The sequence below is a fragment of the Pan paniscus genome, chromosome 6 (assembly GCF_029289425.2).
Source record: "Pan paniscus chromosome 6, NHGRI_mPanPan1-v2.0_pri, whole genome shotgun sequence".
In the NCBI taxonomy this organism is placed as follows: domain Eukaryota; kingdom Metazoa; phylum Chordata; class Mammalia; order Primates; family Hominidae; genus Pan; species Pan paniscus.
The window spans coordinates 174,158,861-174,184,675 of NC_073255.2; the positions used below are offsets into that span (position 1 = coordinate 174,158,861).

The following is a 25,815-nucleotide window of genomic DNA, read 5'->3' on the forward strand; positions in this document are numbered from 1 at the left end:
TGATTAAACCTGACTCTGGTTTAAAACGTCCTCTCTGCTATGCTGAATAGAGCACAGGAGGATGAGGGTGGAAGCAGAGAGCCCAGTAGGAGGCTACTGCACTAACCCACTCCCCAAAAGTCTTCCCCTTCTTCCTGTTTCTTGTGCAAAATAATTAACTCCAAACTTGCCCTTTAGCACTTTCTCTGCCCACACAAGCTCCTGTCAGCAGTGACTTTGGCTTGCTAATGTCAGTTCTCAGCCTCTCCAGGTGTAATGAACATGCCCCTTGCATGAGTGTTACCAGGCCAAAATATAACTATGCAAGGTGATTTGAAATCACAGAAATTATAACATCTCCTAAGGGTATTTTGAAAATGAGGCTGCTGATTTTGCAGTGGCAAATGCAAGGAGAAGTGTGATCAGCATGAAGTTTAAAAAGGTGAAGGAACCTGATGAAAAATTTGTCAGCTTGTCTCTTGGATTGCCTACTTGACAGGGTGTTTAGAGTCTTGATTACCACTCTAGGTTCTTTAATATCCCTAGAATGTAAAAGGACAATTCATCAAACTTTCACAGCGTTCTAGAAGCCCCATTAATACATCTCTCTCCCCCTCTCTGAAATATTGGAAAGGTGATAGAAACAAACCTTTTACTTTGTTTTTTACTGCTGTGACAAGATTACAAATTTTACTTCTATCTTAGATATATTTTATAATAATTATGATATTTTATTAAAAAACATAAAGCAAATAAAAATGGCTTAGAAATTTTAGAAATTTATCTCACAAACAACACAAATTGATAAAGTCAATGCTTCCAAGTCTTCAAGAACTGAAGTCTTTCTATCTTTTGACTCTGCATTTTCAAATTTGCAGCCCAATGCTCTTCAAAATGGTTTCAAGGAGCTCCAATCATATTTGGCTTTAAAGATTTAAAATAGACCCAAATTCTAGTGCAGAATAGGTCAGCTTCTCTAGTCACATAGCCATACAGACTATTTCAGCACGAGGAAGAGGCAAACAGAATTTGAGAAGCAAACAATGCCTGCTACAATGTCTCCCTAAAAAGTTATAAATTTTGACTTTATCAGTGTCTTATGCATCTAAGCAGCTTGACTTAAGACCCTCAATCTTGTAAAGAGAACTTCTAAAATCAAGGTTCTGAAAGAGCAGGTCTTGGACAATGACCTCACTCAGACTTACACAGAAAATTAGATCTGAAATATCTAAAGAAGTTTGATCACACATTACAAGAAAACAAAATATAAAACGAACATAGATGCAAAAGTCTTTAACAAATATCGTATCAATGCAATTAATGTATAAAAAGTATAATACTGTGCATCATATTAGATATTTATTTCAGGAAAGCAAGTTAGGTTTTACATGTAAAAAATAAAATTCATATTTACAGATTAAGCAGGGGGAAAAGAGAATACATTAATATATATAGGAAAAGCATCTGACAGAATTCAACATCCATTCATAATTTAAAATTCATCAACTTAAGAATATGAATGACTACTCTTGTTCTGATAAGAGATATCCACAGAAAGCTAAAGGATACTTTCCACCTAAAATCAAGAAAAAGCCAAGAATGGCCACTCTTACCACTTTTATTCGATATTGCATGAGAAATCTTAGCCAATAAAATAAGTCCAGAAAAAGAAAAAAAAATGAGAAGGAGGGGCACAGTTGGCTTTATTTTCAGATAACTTGAGTATATACATAGACATTGATCAAAAATGCACAGAAAATCTTCTAGAACTAATTTATGACTCTACATGGATACAAGTTAATATTATAAAGATCAATTTTATTTCTATTTCTAACGATGAACAATTATCAAAAGTATGAAATATTTGGTGGCTTATGCCTGTAATCCCAGCACTTTGGGAGGCCAAGGTGGGCGGATCACGAGATCAAGAGATCGAGACCATCCTGGCCAACATGGTGAAATCCCGTCTGTACTAAAAATACAAAAATTAGCTGGGCGTGGTGGCACCTGCTTATAGTCCCAGCTATTCGGGAAGCTGAGGCAGGAGAATCGGTTGAACCCGGGAAGCGGAGGTTTCAGTGAGCCGAGATTGTGCCACTGCACTCTAGCCTGGTGACAGAGTGAGGCTGTGTCTCAAAAAAAAAAACAAAAAAAAAAAAAACAGAAAGAAAGAAATACTTAGGGATAACTTTAGCAAAATATTTTCAAGCCTTATTCACTGAAAACCACAGAACATTTCTGAGATAACTTATAGAACACCTAAATAGAGAGATTCATCATGTTCAGCAATTTGAAAATTTAAGACTGTTATGACATACATTCTTTGTATATTTATCTATAGATTAAATATCATTAAAGCCAAATTCCAATAAGTGCCTTTATAGAAATTGACAACCTGAAACCAAAATTTATATGGAAGTGCAAAGGACATAGACTAGGCAAACCATTTTTGAAATAAAAAAGCCAGAGGACTCTACTTGGTCTCACTATAAACCTACAATGATCAAGATTATTGTACAGTACTGGCATAAAGATAGACTTATAGAACAATGGGAAACAATGGTCAGTTCACAAATAGAATCAAACATTTTTCAATGGGGAAAGGACAGGTTGTCCAGCAAATGATGCTGAAAGAACTGGATATCAATATGGAAAGACATAAACTCTGAGATCATAGAAAAAAATTAACTCAAAATGAATTAAAGGCCTAAACATAAAAGCAAATGCTATAACATTTCTACAATACAATAAGAGAAAATCTTTGTTATTTTGGGGTAGGCAAAGATTTCTTAGATAGCATGTAAAAAGTACAAACTGTTAGTAAAATACTGATAAATTAAAATTTTGCTCTTTGAAAGCCATCATTAAACATAATAGGCCAGGCACAGTGGTTCACGCCTGTAATCCCAGCACTCTGGGAGTCCAAGGTGGGAAGATCACTGGAGGCTGAGAATTGGAGACCAGCCTGGGCAACACAGTGAGACCTCATCTCTACAAAAAAATAATTTTCTGAAAAAATTAGCTGGGTGTTGTGGTACATGCCTGTAGTCCAAGCTGCTAGGAAGGGTGAGGTGGAAGGGTCAGTTGAGCCAAGGAGCTCGAAGCTGTACTGAGCTATGATCACACCACTGCACTCCAATCTGAGGGACGAAGCAAAACCTCGTGTCAAAAAAAAAAAAAATACATTCATTAATTAATAATCATAATAAGGCAATCCAGAGAATGCAAATATTCTCATAATACATGTCTGACAAAGATAACCCAATAATCAGAAACCAATCAATCCAACAAAAAAATAGGCAAAAGATCTCAATAGACACTTTGCAAAAGAAAATATGTAAATGCCAATAAGCATATGAGAAATGCATTCCTTCATTTGCCCTGTCAAAGAAAAGCAAACTAAAACTTCAATGAGCTGCCACCTACACACCTACTCAAAGAGCTAAAATTAAAAGGACTGGAAATCCCAAGTGTTGGTAGGAATGTAAAATAGTACAGCCACTTTGGAAAACCATTTGACAGCTTCTTATAAATTAAACATGCACCTACCATATGATTAGATTTTCCTAGAGATATTAGACTATTCACTCTTAGGTATTTGCTCTAGAGAAATATGTGTCCCAAACAGAGGTTTGTACATAGATGCCCATAGCATCTTTATTCATAATAGTTCCAAATTAGAAATCCATCAATTGATGAATATATTATTAAAATTTAGTAGAGCCATTCAATGAGATATTATTCATCAATAAAAGGGTAACCTACTGATAAATGAAAAAATACGGATTAACTTCAAAAACACTGCACAGAGAAAAACAAGCCAGAGACTTATGAGCATATACTGTATATGTTGATTTCATTATATGAATTTCTAGAGAAAGCAAACCTAAGGGTTTGCACTGGCAAAACATAGATCAGTGGTTGCCTGGGACTATAAGCTGGGGAGGGGGAGAGAAATTGATAGAACTACCAAATATTCTACTAATATGGTGACTACATGGAATATACACTTGTCAAAAGTCATCAAACTGTACACTTAGAATGGGTGTATTTTATGATGTATAACTAAAATTCCTGACTGTATCTCAATAAAATTTATTTAAGAAATAAAATAAGCTGGACACTATGGCCCAAGACTGTAGTCCCAGCCACTGGGGATGCCAAGGTAGGATTGCTTGAGTCCGGGTGTTTAAGGCCAGCCTGGGCAACATAGCAAGACCCTGTCTCTAAAAAACTAAAAAATAAAATACAATAAAATTGACTGTGTAGTCAGATTGGCTGATTTCAAAGCCTAGGCCTTTTACTTACACTATCTGTGTGACTTCTGGTATGTTACTTAACCCCTCTGTGCCTTGGGTTAACATTTGTAAAGTAAGGATAATAACATTCCTTGTCCTATAAGTTTGCTAAAAATTAAACATTTAACATGTTTATAATGCTGCTTGGTAATTAATAAATACTGTATTGTCACTTATCAAATTAAAAAGAATTTTTAAAAATACCACATTAAATTCTGGGCCAGATACTGCATTAAGTTGAAACTTCATTCATGTGAGGAAAAAAAAAAAAGTGTGTTGTGAAGTAACAGATCCTTTAAACATACATTCTGTTAGGGAAAATTTGAATCCAGAGACTTTCAAAAGTAGTTTCTTCATTTTAAGAAATCGATTTTATTTGTTCATTTCTCAAAGTGGATTCTGAACTCCTATTGTTAACAGATATTCAATTGGTATCAACCAGGAAGGATGTCTGCAGTGTGTAAGTGCCTGGCCAGTCAGCCCTCTGAGATTCTGCTTCAGGACTAGCTCATCCAGGACAGCATGTGCTCTGTGCTCAAAGAGAGTACATACATGGCTCTACTGACAAATGCATATGAGTTTACAGTGACAGGTTGTTTTCTTGGTCCAAAAGAAAAAGCTTCAAAGTAAAGATTAGGGAAAATGAAAGAAGACTCAATAGAAATGGAAGTTTATACTGGGTTTTGAAAAATGAGTTTAGAAAAAACGTGATGAGTGGAGTCAGAGATGTCTATTATTCTAGACTAGGAAGCCCCAGAAGTCCAGGAGGAGTTCTGGAAATGGTTCATAGAACATTTTGGCTGAAGCAAACGGATCAGATCAAGAAGCAAACGTGAGGTGGGGTGAAGTTTACCTTGCGGCAGATCTTGAATTTTGTTTTATTATGGACATTGCAGTGACTTGGGAGTGTTCCAATACAGACTGACACAATGCAGGTTCTATTCAGGAAGATTAATTTGGCAGATGTACAAAGCATGGAGTCAGCCTAAAAGAAAATAAATCTATTAAGAACCTGTCCGTCTTTCTTTCAAAAATATAAACATTTATATCGTTAGGCAGAATTTACTTGAAAGGCATTATCTAAAATTTGGCCTTCACTAATGCACATGTTTTTTGTACAATCTCCAGTGCATTATTTCTCATAGCCAGGTAACTCTCCCCAGTGGCCTCTGTACACAACATGCTTTTTCAGGCTTCATAGGTTCTTACTATTTTCCATACCTATAAGGGCTTTCCTGATCTGCTACATGTACGTAAACGCTACCCTTTAGTCAAGTTCTCCCTAAACTATAAAGCCTTTCTAGGGTTACTTGGCCACACTGAGCTGCCCAGTATGGCACTACCTCTCTCAGAGCTCACTCTTTATTTAAAAAAACAAACAGTGAGTTGTCCTTTGAAAGGCATACAGATACAAGAATCTGGAGTTAAAAATCAGCTGAAGTAGGATTCCCTTGATCTGCTGTTGAGTTGTTTTCTGACTTTGGATAAATCACTAATGGCTCTTGACCTTCATTTTCTTATCTCTAAAATATGACAGGACTGGCAATATTTAAAATTCCTGCTGTTCTGAGTATGAAACTAGACACTTTATTACCATTTTAGGAACTTAGAAGCCCTTAAAGATATAGTCGCAGGAACACACCCCCTTAAATATTGACATCTTCAAGTACTACAACAACACTGCCTTCTCTGAATAATGTAAATTTTGCAAAGTCTTTCACATACATTTTATCATTTAATGCACATCATGAGCCCTGTAAGGTTAGATATCAGTATTCCTACTACATAGCTGAAGAAGCTGAAGTTTAATCCTCTAATGAAGAGGGTGACAACTTTTCATCAGGGCATTTACGCAGGATCTAAGGGTTCTTCTCTCCCTCTTTCCCGCTACCTCTCAGGTGGTTCCAGAAAATGGGAGTATTTTGTACCTGGAATTAGCTGATTTCTCACTAATGGCAATTCTGTAATATAATGAAAAGGAGCAAGGTTATCTACCTATATTCAATTTAGACCTTATTTAAAGCATTAATATTTCTATTTTTATATAAATTGATTTTTAAGGGAATTAGGCAAAGAGATGAAAGCTTGGTCACTGTGTTGTGATGTATTGGAGCTCTGTGGTTTATTTTTAGATCAGTTGCTATTTAGGAATTCATGTTCTTGGTTTTATTTTGGAAATTACTTTCAGTTTCTGAGCATAAATATCTCAGACATGATTATTATTATTCAAGACCAAAGTTTATCCTATGGAACTCAGCAGAGCATTTTCTAAGACTCAAGGAGAATGTGGCTCTGGGGCATATTATCACTGATGGATTTTGCAAAGCATACACCACATACATGCACACAAATACACAATTACACATGCACATGTAAAGGAAAGACATGAAGGAAAGTTATCAACAAATGATATATATGGCTTTTTCCAAAGAGTACACACACACACCCACACACATAAAGACACACACACACACATATCTAGGAATTGAAGAAAATGTGCCCACAAATTATGTTCACTAGATTGTTCTTTGAGATGAAATTTCAAAACAGTCACTAGTTCATTAGGGAGGGTGAAAGAGGAGAAAGGAGGAGAGAGGGAGAAATAAAAAGAAGCCGTAAGATACCGAATACCTTGTTTATCCAAGGTTAACTTACAGTATCTTATATCTTTATGGCACTTCTCCTTTCAAGGACATAACAGACTATCAACTTCCTGGTAAATGTGCATAACAAAATACATACAGATGTTGGATAGCTGAGTTGGAAATGGACATTTTCTTCTTTCTCTTGGGGTACAAGAGCTCAGAGTTTGCAGCAACTTCTGCTTCTGCACCCCCTTGTCCCCAGCCTGCATGGGGTGGCGTGGGGTGGGGGTGGGTGTTGGGTTGTAAATGAAAAGGGAGATTCTGTGACTAATATCAATGAGACAAAGAAATGAAAGCACTCTAATCCCTGGGCCAGGCGCCAGCCATCCCACTGTATGAGGCCATTGGCCAGAAATCCCACTGTATGCTGGGCCCCAAGCCAACCAGAATTGGATACAATGAGTTTCGCAGCCACCTTTTCAGAGCTGACAGCAAATGTCGGGGCACCAACACCCTTTGATAAGAGTTCCAACTTTCTCACTAACATTTCTACCCCATAATAATAAAGCTTTTTTTATTTATAAAGCAGTACTCTCTTGAAGATTGCTTAGTGCTTTTAGAGACATAAATTCATTCATCTCAGTACTTATAGTGAGACAAGGTGGGGCTGGTGGCCAAGACTGGGAAATCAATATTCTCTTCCTGTTTTGAGAGAGAGAGAGAAAAAAACACATTACTTTATGCAACAGTTCATTCTATTATTGAAGTTTCTAGACAAAAGTCTCACATGAATATTCTTCCTTAAATTAAATGTGTTTGTAATGAGCTAACCAAACCTTGCTGTGTGATTCCTAATGAGCTGTTTACTTAAAATGTCTTCTCTCCTCTTAAGACTGGGTTTTTTTGAAAGGCCAAACACATACACAAACCAGTTAATACTGGCATCCCTCCTTGAACTTTCTGGCTGTTTCAGATTTAAATATTGATTTCTTTCTCTCACTCTCCATGTCTCCCCATAATGGCAGCAGCTGCTAGGAAGTTGGGAATTTCTTACCAGGAAAGCACCCAAGAGAATGTGAACACCATTAAAATATTTCTTACCTTTTACTTTATTGTTTTTCTCTAAAGCCCTTGAGTAGCTAGCTGAGTATTGGGTAACCAAGAAAGGCTGTTCCTTCACTGGGGAAACACTGGATCTGATTTCCGTTAGAGATGCTGAATTATTTAGTGGTAATTGAGTGCCCCAATCAGCTGCTTTCTGAGTGGTTACCTTTCAGTGTCCATTCACATTCAGTTTGTATTGAGGCTTTCTTCTCCTGAAAACAGAGCATGCACAATTTGCAACTTGTTTATTTTAATTCTGAATAGTTTGAAAAAAGCTTTCCAAGAATTGAGGTGAATATAGTACATATCCAGTATGCAATGTGAGGCTTAGTATATTGAAAATTAAAAGTATTGTAAATACCTCATTTAATTACAACCTGTTCTCATGTCTAAATCTTGTCATAATATATTCTGGCATATAATTTTCAGATTTTTGCATTTTTTTCAAACTGCAAATGAATAATAATTGTTATAAGAAGCTACATTCTTAGCACTCACATTACCTTACTGACTAATTGGTTTATATTGAATGGATTGACATCTTCAACTGACACAGATGGAGATTACAGTGGAAATCTAGATAAGAAAATGAAAGGATGAATTGAAAGAAGTCTATATATATATATGCATATATGTACACACACTATCTTAGAATATGTGTGAAAAAGTAATCAAAACTGAAACAAGACAACTAACTCCTTCTCATAGATTTGCCATTTTTTTCATTATATAACATGCATAGCAAGAGATTGTAGGGGAAGAATCTGAAAAGATAAGCATGGACAACCTTGCCAGTATTATTAAGAAAGTTGACTTAATTTTATGTTTATAGGAATGCTTTGATATCTTTAAGCCAGAGAATACTATATATCAGATTTGCATTTGTAAAATGTCACATTCTGGCTGCATTGCGTAGATAGAGTAGAAGGAAAAGATGAAGCCTGGATGAAGCAGACCAAGTGAGCCCCAAAACTGGGGCTTAGCCTGAGAGGGTTCTTGGCTTCACCCAGGATAAAACTCAGGGGCTAGCCAGTGGTGAGAGAAAGCAACTCTTATTGAACCAGTGCTGCTCCTTGTGGAGCAGGGACACAGGCAGTGTGCCCAGAGTCTACAGCATGTGGGCCATTGGCGGCTCTGTTTATACCTACTTTATTTTATTGTACTTTATTTTATTTTATTATTTTATATTATTTCATTTTATTATATTTTATTTGTTTCAGGATACATGTGCAGGACATGCAGGTTTGTTACATAGGTAAGTGTGTGCCATGGTGGTTTGTCACACCTATCAACCCATCACCCAGGTATTAAGCCCCACATACATTAGCTATTTATCTTGATGCTCCCCCTCCTCCCACCACCTGGACAGGCCCCCAGTGTGTGTTGTTTCCCTCCCTGCATCCAGGTGTTCTCATTGTTCAGTTCCCACTTATAAGTGAGAATATGTGGTGCTTGGTTTTCTGTTCCTGTGTTAGTTTGCTGAGGATAATGGCTTTCAACTCCATCCATGTCTCTCCAAAGGACATAATCTCATTCCTTTTTATGGCTGCCTAGTATTACATGGTATATATGTACGGTATTTTCTTTATTCAGTCTATCATTGATGGCCATTTGGGTTGATTCCATATCTTTGCTATTGTGAATAGTGCTGCAATGAACATATGCGTGCATGTATCTTTATAATTGAATGATTTATATTTCTTTGGGCATATACCCAGTAATAGGATTGCTGGGTTGAATGGTATTTCTGGTTCTAGATCTTTGAGGAATCACCACACTGTCTCCTGCAATGGTTGAGCTAATTTTCATTCCCACTAACAGTGTAAAAGTGTTCCTATTTCTCCACAGCCTCACCAGCATGTTTTATTTCTTGACATTTTAATGTCACCATTCTGACTGGTGTGAGATGGTTTCTCATTGTGGTTTTGATTTGCATTTCTCTAATGATCAGTGATGTTGAGGATTTTTTCATGTTTGTTGGCCACATAAACATCTTCTTTTAGAAGTATCTGTTCATGTCCTTTGCTCACTTTGGTTGTTTGGGTTTTTTCTTGTAAATTTGTTTAAGTTTCTGTAAATTCTGGATATTAGACCTTTGTCAGATGTATAGATTGCAAAAATTTTCTCCCATTCCATAGGTTGTTTGTTGACTCTGATGATAGTTTCTTTTGCTGTGCAGAAGCCCTTTAGTTTACTTAGATCCCATTTCTTAATCTTTGCTTTCATTGCAATTGTTTTTGATGTTTTTGTCATGAAATCTTTGCCCATGCCTATGTACTGAATGGTATTGCCTAGATTTTCTTCTAGGATTTTTATCGTTTGGGGTTTTACATTTAAGTCTTTAATCCATCTTGAGTTAATTTTTGTATAAGGTGTAAGGAATTCAATTTTCTGCATATGGCTAGCCAGTTTTCACAGCATCATTTATTAAATAGGGAATCATTTCTCCATTGCTTGCTTTGGTCAGGTTTGTCAAAGATCAGATGGTGTAGATGTGTGGTCTTATTTCTGAGATCTCTATTCTGTTCCATTGGTCAATGTGTCTGTTTTGGTACCAGTACCATGTTGTTTTGGTTACTGAAGCCTTGTAGTATAGTTTGAAGTCAGGTAGCGTGATGCTCCCAGCTTTGTTCTTTTTGCTTAGGATTGTCTTGGCTATACAGGCTCTTTTTTGGTTCCATATTAATTTTAAAGTAGTATTTTTCTAATTCTGTGAAGAATAACAATAGTAGTTTAATGGGAATAGTATTGATTCCATAAATTACTTTGGCAATATGGCCATTTCCATGATATTAATTCTTCCTATCCATGAGCATGTTATTTTTCCATTTGTTTTTGTCCTCTCTTACTTCTTTGAGCAGTGGTTTGTAGTTCTTGAAGAGGTCCTTCACATCCCTTGTTAGCTGTATTCCTAGGTATTTTCTTCTTTTTGTAGCAATTGTGATTAGGAGTTTATTCATGATTTGGCTCTCTGCTCATCAATTGTTGGTGTATAGGAATGCATGTGATTTTTGCACATTGATTACTTTGCTGAAGTTACTTATCAGCTTAAGGAGCTTTTGGGCTGAGACAATGCAGTTTTCTAGATACAGGATCATGTCATCTGCAAGCAGAGACAGTTTGATTTGCTCTCTTCTTGTTTGAATACCTTTCTTTCTTTCTCTTGTCTGATTGCCTCTGCCAGAAGTTCCAATACTATGTTGAACAGGAGTGGTGAGAGAGGGCATGCTTGTCTTGTGCCGGTTTCAAAGGGGAATGCTTCCAGCTTTTGCCCATTCAGTATGATATTGGCTATAGTATCCCCACTTTTAATCAAATGTTAATTAAGGTGCAGGTTATTCAGAACTTTCTGGAAAAGGGACAGAGAGTTTCCAGAACCATATAAGATAACTTCCAGGCCATTGCCATGGTCCACAGCCATGGCATTTGTAAACTGTCATGGTGCCTGTAAGAGTATCTTTATGCTATCAACAAGTGGGGCAACTAGAGGTTGCTTTCATTGCCATTTGCTGGTTTTGGCTGGGTTCTTCACTGCATCTGTTTTGACCAGAATTTGCTTCAATCAGCAGGGTATTGGCTAGAAAACAAGTCCTGCTAGCCTTCTATCTCATCCCTCCCCTTAGAAATTACACACTCTTCCTTAATCTTTAGGAGGTTTCAGAAGAACAGAGGTCCATCTTCTGTAACTGCTTCTTGCTGATTTCACGGGCATAGGCCCTCCTAGGTTGGAGGAGCAACAATTCCTGGATACCTGATCTAAGGGGTCCAAAAGCATAATGTTTTCATTTTCCAGGTCAGAAGATGGGATGGGTTCGAAACATTTTGCCAGCTTTGTCTTTACATGGAATTGTTGTAACCTGGAAGACACCAACTTTACAAAGAGGTTAAACAAGCAAGGGCCAAAAATTAGTAGCAACACAACAGATAACAAAGGTCCTAGGAAAGGTCAAAACCAGGTAAGACTTGGAAAGGCCATTTTGATAGTTGACCAGATATAGTTGGGATCAGTGCCCTGGTTATATCTATGTATCCAGGTAGCTTGTTCATCATTTTTTGAATGGTAATCTCCATTTGTTCAGAGTTATTAATATAGGTCATGGTCCTTCTCTTGAACTTGGGGGTACTTATAAGAAACAGGATTAATCCTGAACAGGTGTACCTAGCTAGTGATTCTCTGAAGTTTAACAGCATTAGGGGTGTTTAACAATACCTAACATAGGCTATTCCATTTTAGTTGTCATTGATCCTCAGGAAATCCTTCTTTCCAGGTTTTTATTGGGACTAGATCTCCTGGTTGAGCAGGGGAGCTAATCTTTTCCTTTGTGGTAAAGGGCAACTCAATTTCCATACTCTTGGAAGGCCATTTGAACTTGGCCTAAATTCCAATGGAAGGCATAGTTAGGAATGTCCAACCCTGTTTCTTGCCATAGCCTGAATTAATTTTTCAGGTTTCTTATAGCCAATTAAATGTTTTAGGCCAGACAGGAATGGAGGCAGGCAGGCACTAATTTACCCTTAAAATGGCTTTAAGCAATATAAGTAAAAAACCAACAGCCAAAACTAAAGTTACACATTATGAAAAAACAAGAGTATAGAATCAAGTTATACTGGAGGAAAACTTTGCTTTTATAGACCTCCAAGACAAAATATTTTAGCATCAGGACATAACAACCATTAGAACTGGAGAAGAATAAATTACAAAGACTGATGAAAAAGCTGAAGACAGTTGTTTTAGGCCTTCAGAAAAGGAAAAAATGCTAAAAATAGTGAGACACGACAGTTGAATTTCTGAGATATGAATCTGAGAAATGTAAAAAAAGAATAGGTTGTAGTATTGAAAAGCAAAATTTCTTGAAATTTTATTAACAGCAAATCTATACCTTAAGAAAACCTTATTTTAACACAGGAGACCATCTTCTAGAAAGATTATTTTAAACAATTGCCTTTGAATGACAGCCAACTTAATCATACACAAAATTCCTTCATAAATCCCCCATGATGAGCCTCATCATGACTTACACAGACCATCTACAACATGCTTGAACTTTCTGACTAGTCCTATACCACCTCTTTTATAAATAACCAGTCACTTTACTGTAGGACAATCATTTATCTTACAAGATCCTTTCTCATACAAAATTCTTTTACATTTATATCATCCTTTACCAAAAATACACCTTCATATCCTTATCTTTCTTCATATATCTCTCTTGCCTACTTACTAGTTAATTTCTACCTTATTTCATAAGTCACCTTCTCATGTCCATAATTTTAATTAACCTTTAAGTACTTTTAAGTTGGGCAAAAACAGTCTTTCACAAAAAGAGTACATTGTAACTTAGTATTTTTACCTGCCACACTAAGGGTTGCCCAAGGTTCCTCTGTAGAGATGCTAAGGTGTCTAATGGGAGTCATGGGGGATATTGGGCTGTTTAAATCCTCTGCAAATGATGGGTTTGGGTAACCAAGGCTCCCTTTGGAAACTGGGGCAGTCCCTTTTCCAATGGCCCTCTTGTTTACAGAAGACATATCGATTCTGGCTCAAGGGCTGATGGATTAGGGGTTCTTATCTGAACATTCTAGACATCTATCTTGGGACACTTACTTGGATTGAGCAATCCTGAGCTGTCTGGGGGCCTAAAACAGTCACTAACAATTGTGCTTTTGGCTATTTCTTTTGATTTTCTCCTCTTCCTCTGCTCTGTTCTTATTGTAAATTCTAATGCCCATGTTTAAGAGTTGGCTCATAGGAATTTGAGGTCCCATTTCTGCTTTTTATGTCTTCTTCCTAATGTCAGAGGCAGATTGAGTATAAAATGCATACACAGGAGAGTTTGCCATTCTTGGGAGTCTGTTTCTGTATTAGTATATTTCCTGAATGCCTCAACCAAATGGCCTTGAAATATAGCAGGAATTTTAGCCTTTCTCTGAGTTACTTCTTTAATCTTGTCATGATTAACTGGCTTAACTACATGCTTTTTCATATCTTTTATTAAGCAAGTTACCATGTGATTTTTGCATTTGAGATCTTGGGAAGCCCTCTGGTAATTCCACTGAGGGTCCATATCTGGAAATGTATCTCCTTCCACATGATAACTAGCATGGTCTAGGTTATGTGTGGCCACTCCATCTGCATATTTTTGGTCAGTACTCAGATCCATCTGTTTCTTATCTGTGGTATAGCAGGTGCACAATAATTTTTGCAAATCATGTGAAATTAAGTCAGAAGACATAGTCAACTCAACAAACTCCTCAATGAACTTCCCTGGATCCTCCAAAAACTGGCCAAATTTCTCCTTGCATAAAGCCAAATCACACATAGAAAAGGACACATGTACTCTGATTGATTGTCCCTCCCATCTCTATCAGCTACCTCCCACAATGGACACAGGTTTGATTTTAGGGGCTGATATAGGGGTCCCCTCCTGGTGGTACTGGTAGGGCTTACTTCCTCGGGCAGTGAGAGGTATAGGCTGGGGCTAGTTGGATAAGGGGGAGAGGTGCCTGATGACCTTGTGGTGGAATCCTGCACTAGAGAACTGGTGGGCCTCCCCTTAGAATTGGGAGACTGAGGAGGCTCCAGGGGAGCATGGGACATCTAGGGGGAATAACTAGGAGGGGTCACCTAGGTGCAGCTTCTTGCTGTCTGAAAGTAACATGAGCCAAACACATCCTACAGTTGTCTGGTAAAGGGCCATAAAAGCCATTACATAAGGGATCCCTTCCCATTTTCCTTCCTTTTTATATAATAAGTCCAATTGTAAAATAGTGTTATGACATAAAGAGCCATTTTTGGATCTAATTTCTTGGTTTCCCAATGTTCATTGAACCCAAATGGTGTCACAGTAGAAAATGAGTTTGTTTTCTTTTAATCCTTCTATATTGGTCCATTCTCATGTTGCTATAAAGAAGTGTCTGAGACTGGGTAATTTATAAAGGAAAGAGCTTTAATTGACTCACAATTCCGCATGGCTAAGGAGGCCTCAGGAAACTTACAATCACGGCAAAAAAAGAAGGAAACACGTCCTTCTTCACATGATGGCAGGAAGGAGAAGTGTTGAACAGAAGGGGAAAAGCCCCTTATAAAATCATCGGATCTCGTGAGAACTCTCTCACTATCATGAGAACAGCATGGAGGTAACCACCCCCATGATTCAATCACTTCCCACCAGGTCCCTTCCACGACATGTGGGGATTATGGGAACTACAATTCAAGATGAGATATGAGTGGTGCATTAGTCTGTTTTCAGGCTGCTAATGAAGACATATCTAAGACTGAGTAATTTATAAAGAAAAGGAGGTTTAAAGGACTCACAGTTCCACATGGCTGGGGAGGCCTCACAATCATGGTGGAAGGCAAAGGATGAGTGAAGGCACATCTTACATGGTGGCAGGCAAGAGAGGAATGAAAGCTAAGCAAAAGGGGAAACCCCTTATAAAACCACCAGATCTCATGAGAACTCACTATCTTGAGAACAGTATGTGGGAAACCACCCCCATGATTCAATTATCTCCACTTGGTCTCGCCTTTGACACATGGGGATTATTATAATTCAAGGTGAAATTTTGGTGGGGACAAAGAGCAAACCATATCACCTTCTAATTTAAATTTGCTCCAGTTGTCTATAAGGCACCCTAGTGGTGGGTCCTTCAGGATGTTCACTGTTGTTTCTTTGTCTGACAAGCATCTCTACTAGACACAGAAGTTTTTTAAGTCTAATAAGAGGAAAAATAAATGAGCTCTCATCATTTTTCATTTCAGATTCCCACTTCCTGCAGAGAAGGTGTAAATATAGATAACAAAGCATTAAGAAAGTGGATTATGAAATATGATTGGGAAGTAGGATACTACTGTGTTCTCCATGAAATATGGCAAAAGAAGTATTTTCATTAACCAACACATAGAAGGAAAAGGGAAAATGCAGTGACAGGATTAAGCATTTTGGATTATAGGGCAGGAAACAGAAAAAAGCAAGAATAAAAATTATCCTAGAGTGGGTATCCTCAAACCCACAATGCCTCCCTCAAGTAGGTCTCCAGCTCAAAATGCCAAAAACTCCAGAGCATGTACAAGGTGACCAACAGTGAAGGTAGGCCTTTAACCCACAATCCTGAAGTGGGCCTCTAACCCACAATCCTAGAGTGAACACTCTCACAATCAAGTATCCTGTCTTAAACAACTGTCCAAACGCAGGAGCAGGGAGCCACACCAAAAACTGGAAAGAAAACATACATTTCAGGGTGGAAAATAAAATGGCTGATAAAAAAGTAAAATGGCATTAGAGGAGAAATGACCAATTGTCATAGCTGATTAGTTGTCCTTCTGTCCAGGGCCCCCAAATGGCAGGTGACTTCAAATTGATTACCTAGTCAAAGGCCTTATTTCCTGCTCACCCAATATTGAAGGAGGGGCAGAGGGGTCACTCACTAATCCACATGAGCCAAAATGGCTCTAAGCAGTCTCCAGTGTGGAGCTCAGGTGAAAGTCTCCTCCTCAGGTTTCCTTGGCTTGGACAGGCTTGGCTGCTGTGAGGGGATCGGGGCATGGCCCTGTGATCAGCTGGCCAGAGTGTTGAGTATGATATGAGGCAGCACTGTGGCCACTTGCCTGTTCACTCTGCTCTGCTGCCGCCACCTGCCAGGAAAGACAATGGCTCTGAGAGAAGCCTTTGGTTAGCATTACAGCTCTGCATCTACAGCTTCTGTGTTAGAGCTCTGCAGCTTCGATCATCTGCCTTGCCGTCTTTTGCCAGCCACTCGCTATCTCATCATCTGTTGCTCGCTACTCATTGCCTCACAGATCACTGGTCTTACCATCTTGTCTCCTTCCTTATTGCCAGCTGCTGATCACTGTCTCACCATCTCACCAATCACCAATAGCTGTCTTGCCACCTTGCCACCTTGTCTCATCCCTTCATTGTCACCACGATGATGCAGGTCAGGCAATGGGGCTTAGCCTGGAAGGGTTCTTGGCTTCACTGAGGAAAGAATTCAAGGGCTAGCCAGTGGTGAGAGAAAGCAACTCTTATTGTACCAGTACTGCTTCTTGTGGAGCAAAGCTAACCCATAGGGAGTGTGGCCTGCATTGTCAGTGTATGGGTTGTTGGCCGCTATATTTATACCCACTTTTAATCATACGTTAATTAAGAGGCAGGTTATTCACAACTTTCTGGAAAAGGGACAGGGCGTTTCCAGAACCATATAAGGTAACTTCCAGGCCATTGCCATGGCCCATTGCCATGGCATTAGCAAACAGTCATGGTACCAGTGGGAGTGTATTTATCCTAATGAGCAGCGAGGGCAACTAGAGGTCACTGCCATCTGCTGGTGTGGGCTGACTTCTGTTTTTTTTGAAACAGAGTCTCATTCTGTTGCCCAGGCTGGAGTGCAATGTCACGATCTTGGCTCACTGCAACTGCTTCCTCCCAGGTTCAAGCAATTCTCCTGCCTCATCCTCCTGAGTAGCTGGGAATACAGGTGCATGCCACCACACCTGGCTAATTTTTGTACTTTTAGTAGAGATGGGATTTCACCATATTGGCCAGGCTGGTCTCAAACGCCTGACCTCAAGTGATCCACCCGCCTCAGCCTCCCAAAGTGCTGGGATTACAGGTATGAGCCACTGCACCTGGCCTCGACTTCTTTACTGTATCTGTTTTGACCAGATCTTGCTTCTATCAGTGGGGTCATGACCAGGAAACAAGTCCCACCAGCCTCCTATCTCATGGGTGCCAGTTGAAATAATCCAGGTGGGAAATGATGGGGATCTAAATAAGTAAACCAGAAATGCTGATGGAGGGACAACAGAGGAGAGAGAAAACAACTGATAAGAAACAGTGAATGATTGTCTATGAGTGCTGAAAGAGCAAAATTATCAAGAATAACCCCTATGACTCCAGCTTTGTGATTGATGGTACCAACCTTTGAGCCAGGAAACAGAATTGAAATATTAGAAATGAGTCTACTTTCAGAAATGTTGAGTTCAGATGTTTGCGTGAGATCCAAGTTGAGAATGTAGTATTTAAGAAAAATTTAGAAGTATATACCATGACACATATTGACAATTTTATATTCAACTTTTATGTGTGTTTTCAATGAATAATCCAAAACTATGAACCAATTTATTTAATCAGCCCATTTATAATGCCTCTTTAAATTAATTTATACTAGAAGCTCCAAACTCCATAATAAAAATCTTTCCAAACTAGAGTTTGCCATATTAAATGGGGTGTCTTTTGATGTGTCTATTCTATATCCAAAGTGAAAAAGAGAAACTTTGCTAATGGCTAATTCTTTCATTTCTCCCCCACTCTGAGAAGTAACCAAATTTTGGTGGTCTCTTACATCAAAGTGTACTAGAGAAAAGGGAAGCCATGTCTTTGTTAACCAAAAAATCTTCTTTACTTAAGTGATGAAGTTGATAGCTTAACTAATCCTTGTTCCCACCCCAGTCACTCTCCACTCTTACCACTCACACTGTACATGCCCTTCTCTAAACCATTTTAATAATCTTCCTAATGAATATTTAGTTAGCATGCAAGCAGATTTTTTCTATTGCCGAAGGCCAGCAATCTCAGTTTCTCAAAAATCTGTTTTTTTGTTTTTTTGTTTTTTTGTTTGTGGAGAGGGGAAGTTACTGTTATTTGTTTTACATACTTCTGTCAGTTTCTTTTCAGTGCTGTTTTTTGTTTTGTTTTGTTTTGGCCCTCTGTTTATATGTGTGAGAAGATCAATGGTGCCCTAACTTCTGCTCCATTTTCACACCCCCACTGAAATCTCCCCTACCTAGCTACTTGAAATTTCTCTGGAATTGTTTTTACATACTTAGGGCTGGATACCTGCCTCCAGCTAATTTATACCCCCATCATGGACCCTTCTCTCCACTTCCCTTATACTAATTTGGTCTCATCCTAAGTAGGTGAGTGAGAGAGAGGTAAAAAGACTGCAATGATTGCTTCTAAAGCATTTGAAAGCTACTCAGAAAAAAATGTGGCACTAATGGGAGTTTTGTCAAGAAAGAGAAAATTAGTACATTTAAGAAGCAAATAAAGGCTTCCTAGAAAACTGGAAAAAAATACAATTTGACATAAAGAAAATGACTATAAAAATTGAACATTTATTTTGCAATTAATTCAAGGTATATAATAACAACAGGGTACAATCATTGTAATCTCCCAGGCATGGGGGTTAGCAATTTAAAAATATCACATGTAATTCTCACAATAATCCTATGATGTAAATGACTCTGATTATTACTAACTTTAAGATGAGGTCAAACAGCTAGAAACAGTCAAGCTGGAGTTTGAGCCCGATAGACCCAGATAGATAGACCCAGAATGTACTCCAGTTCTTTTTAGTTATCTTCCCAATTTTTTTATTACATGTTTGCCACATCATATAACATTTTGATCTGTGGGAAATAAATCATCGTGTTTATTTGCCTTTCGAAACAGAAAAAAGTCATGAAGGAATTCAGATGATAAGTTTCATTTTAAAATGTGACCTCCACTTTTAGAAATAGTTAGAAATGCTTTCAGCTTCAAATCAAAGAAAAACCTAGTTAACAATGGTGCCTCATATAGCAAGACTTTGGAAGTAAGTGGTCGTGGCACTGGTTCAGTGTCTCAAAGATTTCACAGCCTATTTGGTGTCGGTTCCTTGCTGTTCTGTTCCTTATGGTTTCATGATGGCTGCATCTCAGGAGATAGTATAAAGAGTGCTCCTTCTTGGGTACCTCTTTCTAATGGAAAAAGGAGAAATCCTCCCAAAAGCTCCTAGGAGACCCTCTTTCCATATGTGACCTGATCCGGAAGGAAAGTTGAATAAACTGAAGATAGAAATTTTTTCAGTCTCTGTAATGAGAGCCAGGCAAATGAAATGGGGCTAGAGAAGCCAAGGCTTTGGGGCAGCCAACGAACACATCTGCTACAGTGATTGCATGGCACATACAGATTTTCCTGCCTTTAATAGGACGAACAAATTGTAATTACATGATGATCTCTTCCCAAAAAACCAAACAGTCTTTGGTACCAACTTTTGTTTTTTGGTTTTTTTACTTAATGCTGAATTTCAGTACTTCCTCTGCATTGAGTTTCAGCAATTTCATTTTTTAATAAAAAGCTGCCGTGATGGAAAAGTTGTTATTTTACTATTCATTTTCATCAGATCACTTCATTGCTTCTGCCTGTGCTGACATTCTTAAAACAGTCCTATTCTTTCCATTTTATTTTCTATTGCAGTCTCTTCCTTTAGAGTTTTTGGGTTGATGTTCCCATATAAATTCAGAATTTCTTCTCAAGATCTATTGATCACTAATTCATGTACACTGAACTTGACTATGTATTCTGATCAGGGATCCCCAAGCCCTGGGCCATAGATGGCCTGGGTACTGGTCCATGGCCTGTTAGGAATCAGGCCGCAGAGCAGGAGGTGAGCAGCTAGCGAGATTACTGCCTGAGCTCTGCCTCCTGTAAGATCAGCGGTGGCATTCCATTCTCATAGGAATGCAAACCCTTTTTTGAACTGCACATGCAAGGGATCTAGGTTGTGCACTCCTTATGAGAATCTAATGCCTGATGATCTGAGGTGGAACAGTTTCATCCCAAAACCATCCCCTGCACCTCGCCAGTCCATGGAAAAATTGTTCTCCACGGCACCAGTCTCTGGTGCCCAAACAGTTAGGGATCACTGTTTTAGATAACAACGTTTTCATTTCTTTGGCTCAATAAGGTAAAATTAGTAGGTGAGAAATATACTATTTCAAGTACTTTTTCATCATAATGTTTAGAAGAGGAACTTACTAAGAGCACAAGATGTATTCCCAATAAATCATATCAATGTCTCATTCAGCCACGTTTTATCTCTGATAATGGCACGTGAGCTGTGTGTGATGAAATGTTATTAAGATGGGATGTATGTTTTAAAAGCTTCATTTTCCTGAACAGCCAATGCTATAGCTCTTGTTGATGAATTTTTAAAACCCCAATTGTACTAATTCACATTTCTTTTGGACTTCAAGGTTGGTGTATTAGTCATTTCTCATGCTGTTAATAAAGACATACTTGAGACTGGATAATTTATAATGAGGTTTAATTGACTCACAGTTCAGCGTGGCTGGGGAGGCCTCAGGAAGCTTTACAATCATGCTGGAAGGCAAAGGGAAGAAAGGCAAATTCTTCACTAGGTGGCAGGAAGGAGACCTGCTGAGCAAAAGGGGAAAAGCCCCTTTTAAAACCATCAGATCTCATGAGAACTTACTCACTATCACAAGAACATCATTGGGGTAACCGCCCCCATGATTCCCTTACCTCACACCAGGTCCCTCCCACGACATGTGGGGATTATGAGAACTACAATACAAGGTGAGATTAGGATGGAGACACAGCCAAATCATATCAGTTGAGGAGATTTAGTGAACCACATGTAATGTCATCCTGTGGACTGCATCATTCTAGAAGTCTCCACAATAGGCACCACAATTTCCAACATAAGATTTATCAGTAATAAAGGTAATATTTTGGGTTCTTATTTGCTTTGCCTTGTTTTATTTTTATTCATTTATTCATTCATTCATTTTTAATTTCTCAACTGGCAGAGAAATTGAGGAGTAAGGTGGTGGGTTATTTACTTGGTCCTTCTTGAACACCATTAATAAACAACTTACAAACATAATTCCTTCTCTTTCACACCATAACTATTTGACTTTATACAAGCTACTTAAATTTTAAGTCTTGGTGTCTTCATCTATAGAGTGGAGTTTTTGATAGCTTCTTACCATGGAAGGTCATTGTGAAGATTAATAATGAGAAAATACGTGTAATATATAGTTAGTGCACATCACAAAATATAAAAGACACTCAATAAGTGGTCATCTTTTTCTGTTCTTTGTATCGCAAGTTGAATTTTAAATGTCATACCATTAGTATAAACAGGACGGTGTCATTATCTGAGAATAATTGGAACCTATAAAATATCTGCATATATAAGGGGCCAAAATTTCATTGTAAGTTGAGGATTTCTATATTGAGGAACAAAACTAAAATATTTTATATTATTTATCAAATTTAGATTTTAACTACAAATAAACATTGATTATTAACACAAAGAATAAATCAAGCATTATTTTTTACATTTGCATTTCTGTTTATCCAACAAAATTATATAAGACAATATGCCTCATTTCACATTTTAATTCTGCAGCATGGTTATATTTCTAATTATATATAACTCATTAATTTTTCAAAATTTCCTCAATTCTTTGCTATTCAGATTATTCTCATATCCAGAGACTACCCATCATTGTCCTCTATCTTTTTAAAAGTCCATGATTTGTCTCTATAGCTGACTTTTCTTGTATTATATTGGGTTGTTAGGGCATTAGAGCATTCAAAAAATTAGCTAGAGACTGATCAATAAGATCTTGATTGGTTGATGATGGGTATTTGTGCCAGGAATAGAAGGCTCTTTGAAAGGAAACTAATTTTATTAGCCATATGCTCAAAAGTGAATGGTGCTAGGTCATGGCAGCTTTTGATTCTTGATTTTATGCATCTTTTCAACTACAGGGATTTGGATAATGATGACTTCAGTAACTAGAATATTGCTGGTTAGCTACGTTAATAGTAAATTTGATAAAATATGTCATAAACTGTTTTTTTAACCTCAAAGCTATATCACAAGAAAGGACATAGAGTATAAAATAACTTTTAGTACTTTAACCTCAAATTTGTGATTTTTTTGACCCCCCACAGTTAGAGGTCTTTCAGGCTGACATACCTGGGATTTAGAAACTCACAAATAACCCCTGTGGTCCCTCCTTCCCAAGAGTCTAAAGTAGCTCTCCATTAGGAGCCTGAAACTCCTTCAAGTCATTAAGTGATTGATTTTCTATCAAAACAGAATGAAGGAGTGAGGAAGGAAGGAAGATAAACAGGGAAGAAAGGAGGGTAGAGGAGAGAGAAAGATAAAGGGAGAAGAAAAAACATAAGCTGGAATCTAAGTGCTCTGAAAAAAATGAGACTGCAGCTCCCTAAGTCATCATCAAGACTTGAAGCAGAACCCTTGAATCAGAGAATATTCAGATGAAATACTCTGTTTTAGGGAGAAGCTACTGATACAGTTGTTGCTTCGATGAGGAGAGAAAGTAGATGGAGCCATTATCCTACTGATATATTTTCAGTCCTTCCCCTCACCCTTTTCCTCTCAAAGACCTTATTATCAGCATATACTATATGCTCTGATGTGGATATAATCATGGATCTGATGGCTTTAGATGAACATTAGAAGAAAAAGTACAATAATGATAATAAATTAATTCATACTAACTTAGCATTTACTACGTTCCAGATGTTGTTCATCATGATCTACTTCCATGAAAGTGTTAGAGACCGCTAGAGTCAAAATAAAGCAGATACTGGCAGGAATGATTAGACTTAAATTCTATTTCTAGCTTAACTTTTCTGGACTCTAGTTTTTCTCTTTTGTTTGTTTTTGGTCTTTTAATTTTCAAAATGGGGACTTTCGCAATGCAGAATGAATTGACTGACATAAACGAAGGGATCACAAGTAGTCAAGTCTATTGGGCTGTCTCTTTGCAGACATTGAGAATCTGATTCAATTATCTATTGCTATTATAAATCACCGAAAACTTGGTGGCTTTATAATTCGGTATTTATTTGTTCATGATTCTGCAGTTCGGACAGGGCTTGTCAGGGCAGTTCTACTCTGCTACATGCTAGGACTGGGATATTCAAGATGGCTTCTTCAACCACCTATCTGAAGATGCCATCACTAGAATGGCTGAAACAGATGCGGGCTGGCTGGGCATCTTTTCCTGCATGACTACCCTTGTGGCTAGCTTGGGCTTTCTCATCATGGTGCTGGGTTATAAGAAGGCGCATACCCAAAGGACAGGCCCCAGTAACTAGCAAAAGGGACAAACCAAAGTCAGTGTGAGGGGACTATACAGGACATTAATATCAAGGGGCAGAATTCACTGGAGGCATAAAATAAGAGTCAACCAGAGACACCTGTTTGGGGTTTCTAGTTCAAACAATTTATATCACTGAGTACACTAAACCAGCTTATGACCCAGGCAACTACATCCTGTTTAGTCCTTTGAAAATAAAAAATTACAACAGAGCTAATAAATCTCTGAGAAATCAATTTTTCTTGAGTGGACTTCTTAAATCAAATGACTAGCACTACTGTGGAACACTCTGATGAAATTTAGTATTGTCCATTCAACCTTAACTCCCTACTTCTTTTTATACAAGATAAATAGAATGAAAGATATGAGTTGAGTTTGGTTTATGGTTAGAAGATTTCATTCTTTCAGTATAAGCATTCTCTTGACGTCCTAAACAATCATTTCACATTTGGCGATTAAGTGTGTACTTTTTAACAGGGGCAACTGCCAAAGGAGTTGAGAATCTCACTCTTAATGGCCTCTGTTGGAGGAATGATGTTGTCATTGGCAGACAGAACAGCTGAAACCTCTCCCTACAGTCAGCCAACGGCTCACTGAGCCAGCACAAGCTGCTGCCATTGATTTTTCTGTACAGGTAATTGAAAACTGCCATAAGAGCCTGTATTTCATACCCATCATCAGTGACAATGGATGTAAATATATTATAGTCCTCATTTAAAACTTCAGCTTGGCGCTAAGGAGGCATTTTTCTTTCTGTGGAAGTACAAGGAAACTAAATTCAGATGAGATGGGCCAAATGCAATTCCAGAGCTGAGATGAAAAGTTATGGATAGAGGAAATGTAAAGATAGGTTTCCAGTACTGTGACAAGACAGGAACTGAAACTGAGCCCTATGGGATATCTGGAGTACCTACAGAATATCACTACAACTTGAATATTGTCAGAGGCTTTAATGTTATAAAACAATCTTCAAAAGTTTGGCTCTAGGCCATCTGAGTTTAGAAATCTGATGATTCTCAGAAGAATGAAGATAGTTTTAAAACAGGCAAATTTAGAATAAGAAAGCTATTCAGAGACTTGAAAACTAAATAGTCAATATGGGATGTGTGTCCCTGCATTTTGAAAGAGACAGCACAGTGGTTTCTTTTTAAAGCAATGAAGTCCACAGACTGACATAATATGAAACTAGGTTTAGGACAAGCTGACGTTTTTTTCTCCTATTTTCATTTCAAACTTTTGGTTATATTTATTCCACATTTTCTCTCACTGTAAGTTTTCAGGATTGTACCTTATTTATTACTGTCAAAATCTATACATCTTTCATTTTGAAGGCATTTTTACAAGATAGAGGGGAAAGAAAGGACTGAGGCAAACTGTAGGTTAGGATTTCATAGTCAGAATAAAAAGAATAGGTAAACTGACTAAGACATCCAAGACAAAAGCATTCAGGCTCCTCTTCTTTCACCCGTCCGCTTCCACAGCATAAAGAACAGTGCTCTAGAAATATCATAAGGCTTTCAACAATGTAGTCATCTCCAGCATATTTCCACAGCTACAATTTATCAGACATTTACTATGAGCTCAGCATTGTTCTCAGTATTTTTCCGGCTAATATTTCATTTCATGTCCACAACAACTTCATTTGGTTGGTATTATTGTTTTCTATATTCCAGATGAGGAAACTGAAGCTCAGAAAGAAAGTTTCAAGACCAAGGTCACCCAGTTTGTAATAGCAGTGTAGGTCTGTCCAAACTGATTCAGAAAATGCCAAGCAGAAAAGAAACCCCGCTATCTAATTAGACTGATCAGAGAAGGGGAAACTCCTTTCCTCCTATCATTATCATATCCTCAATGTAGTTGTAACATGTAACAGTTATTAAGCATCTGTGTTCCGTGTAAATTCTGGTCCTTTCCATCTGTA

At 37.9% G+C, this 25,815-nt stretch overlaps 1 long non-coding RNA gene across 1 annotated transcript; it reads right to left on the reverse strand.

Moving 5' to 3' along the window:
* Positions 1-1,328: 1,328 nt before the first annotated feature.
* On the reverse strand, positions 1,329-25,001 carry LOC117981128 (uncharacterized). The gene is made up of 4 exons (XR_004672664.3): positions 21,068-25,001; positions 6,933-8,178; positions 5,131-5,262; positions 1,329-3,138 (listed from the first exon to the last, which is right to left on the reverse strand). It is a non-coding gene; the product is annotated as an uncharacterized LOC117981128 (long non-coding RNA).
* Positions 25,002-25,815: the final 814 nt, after the last annotated feature.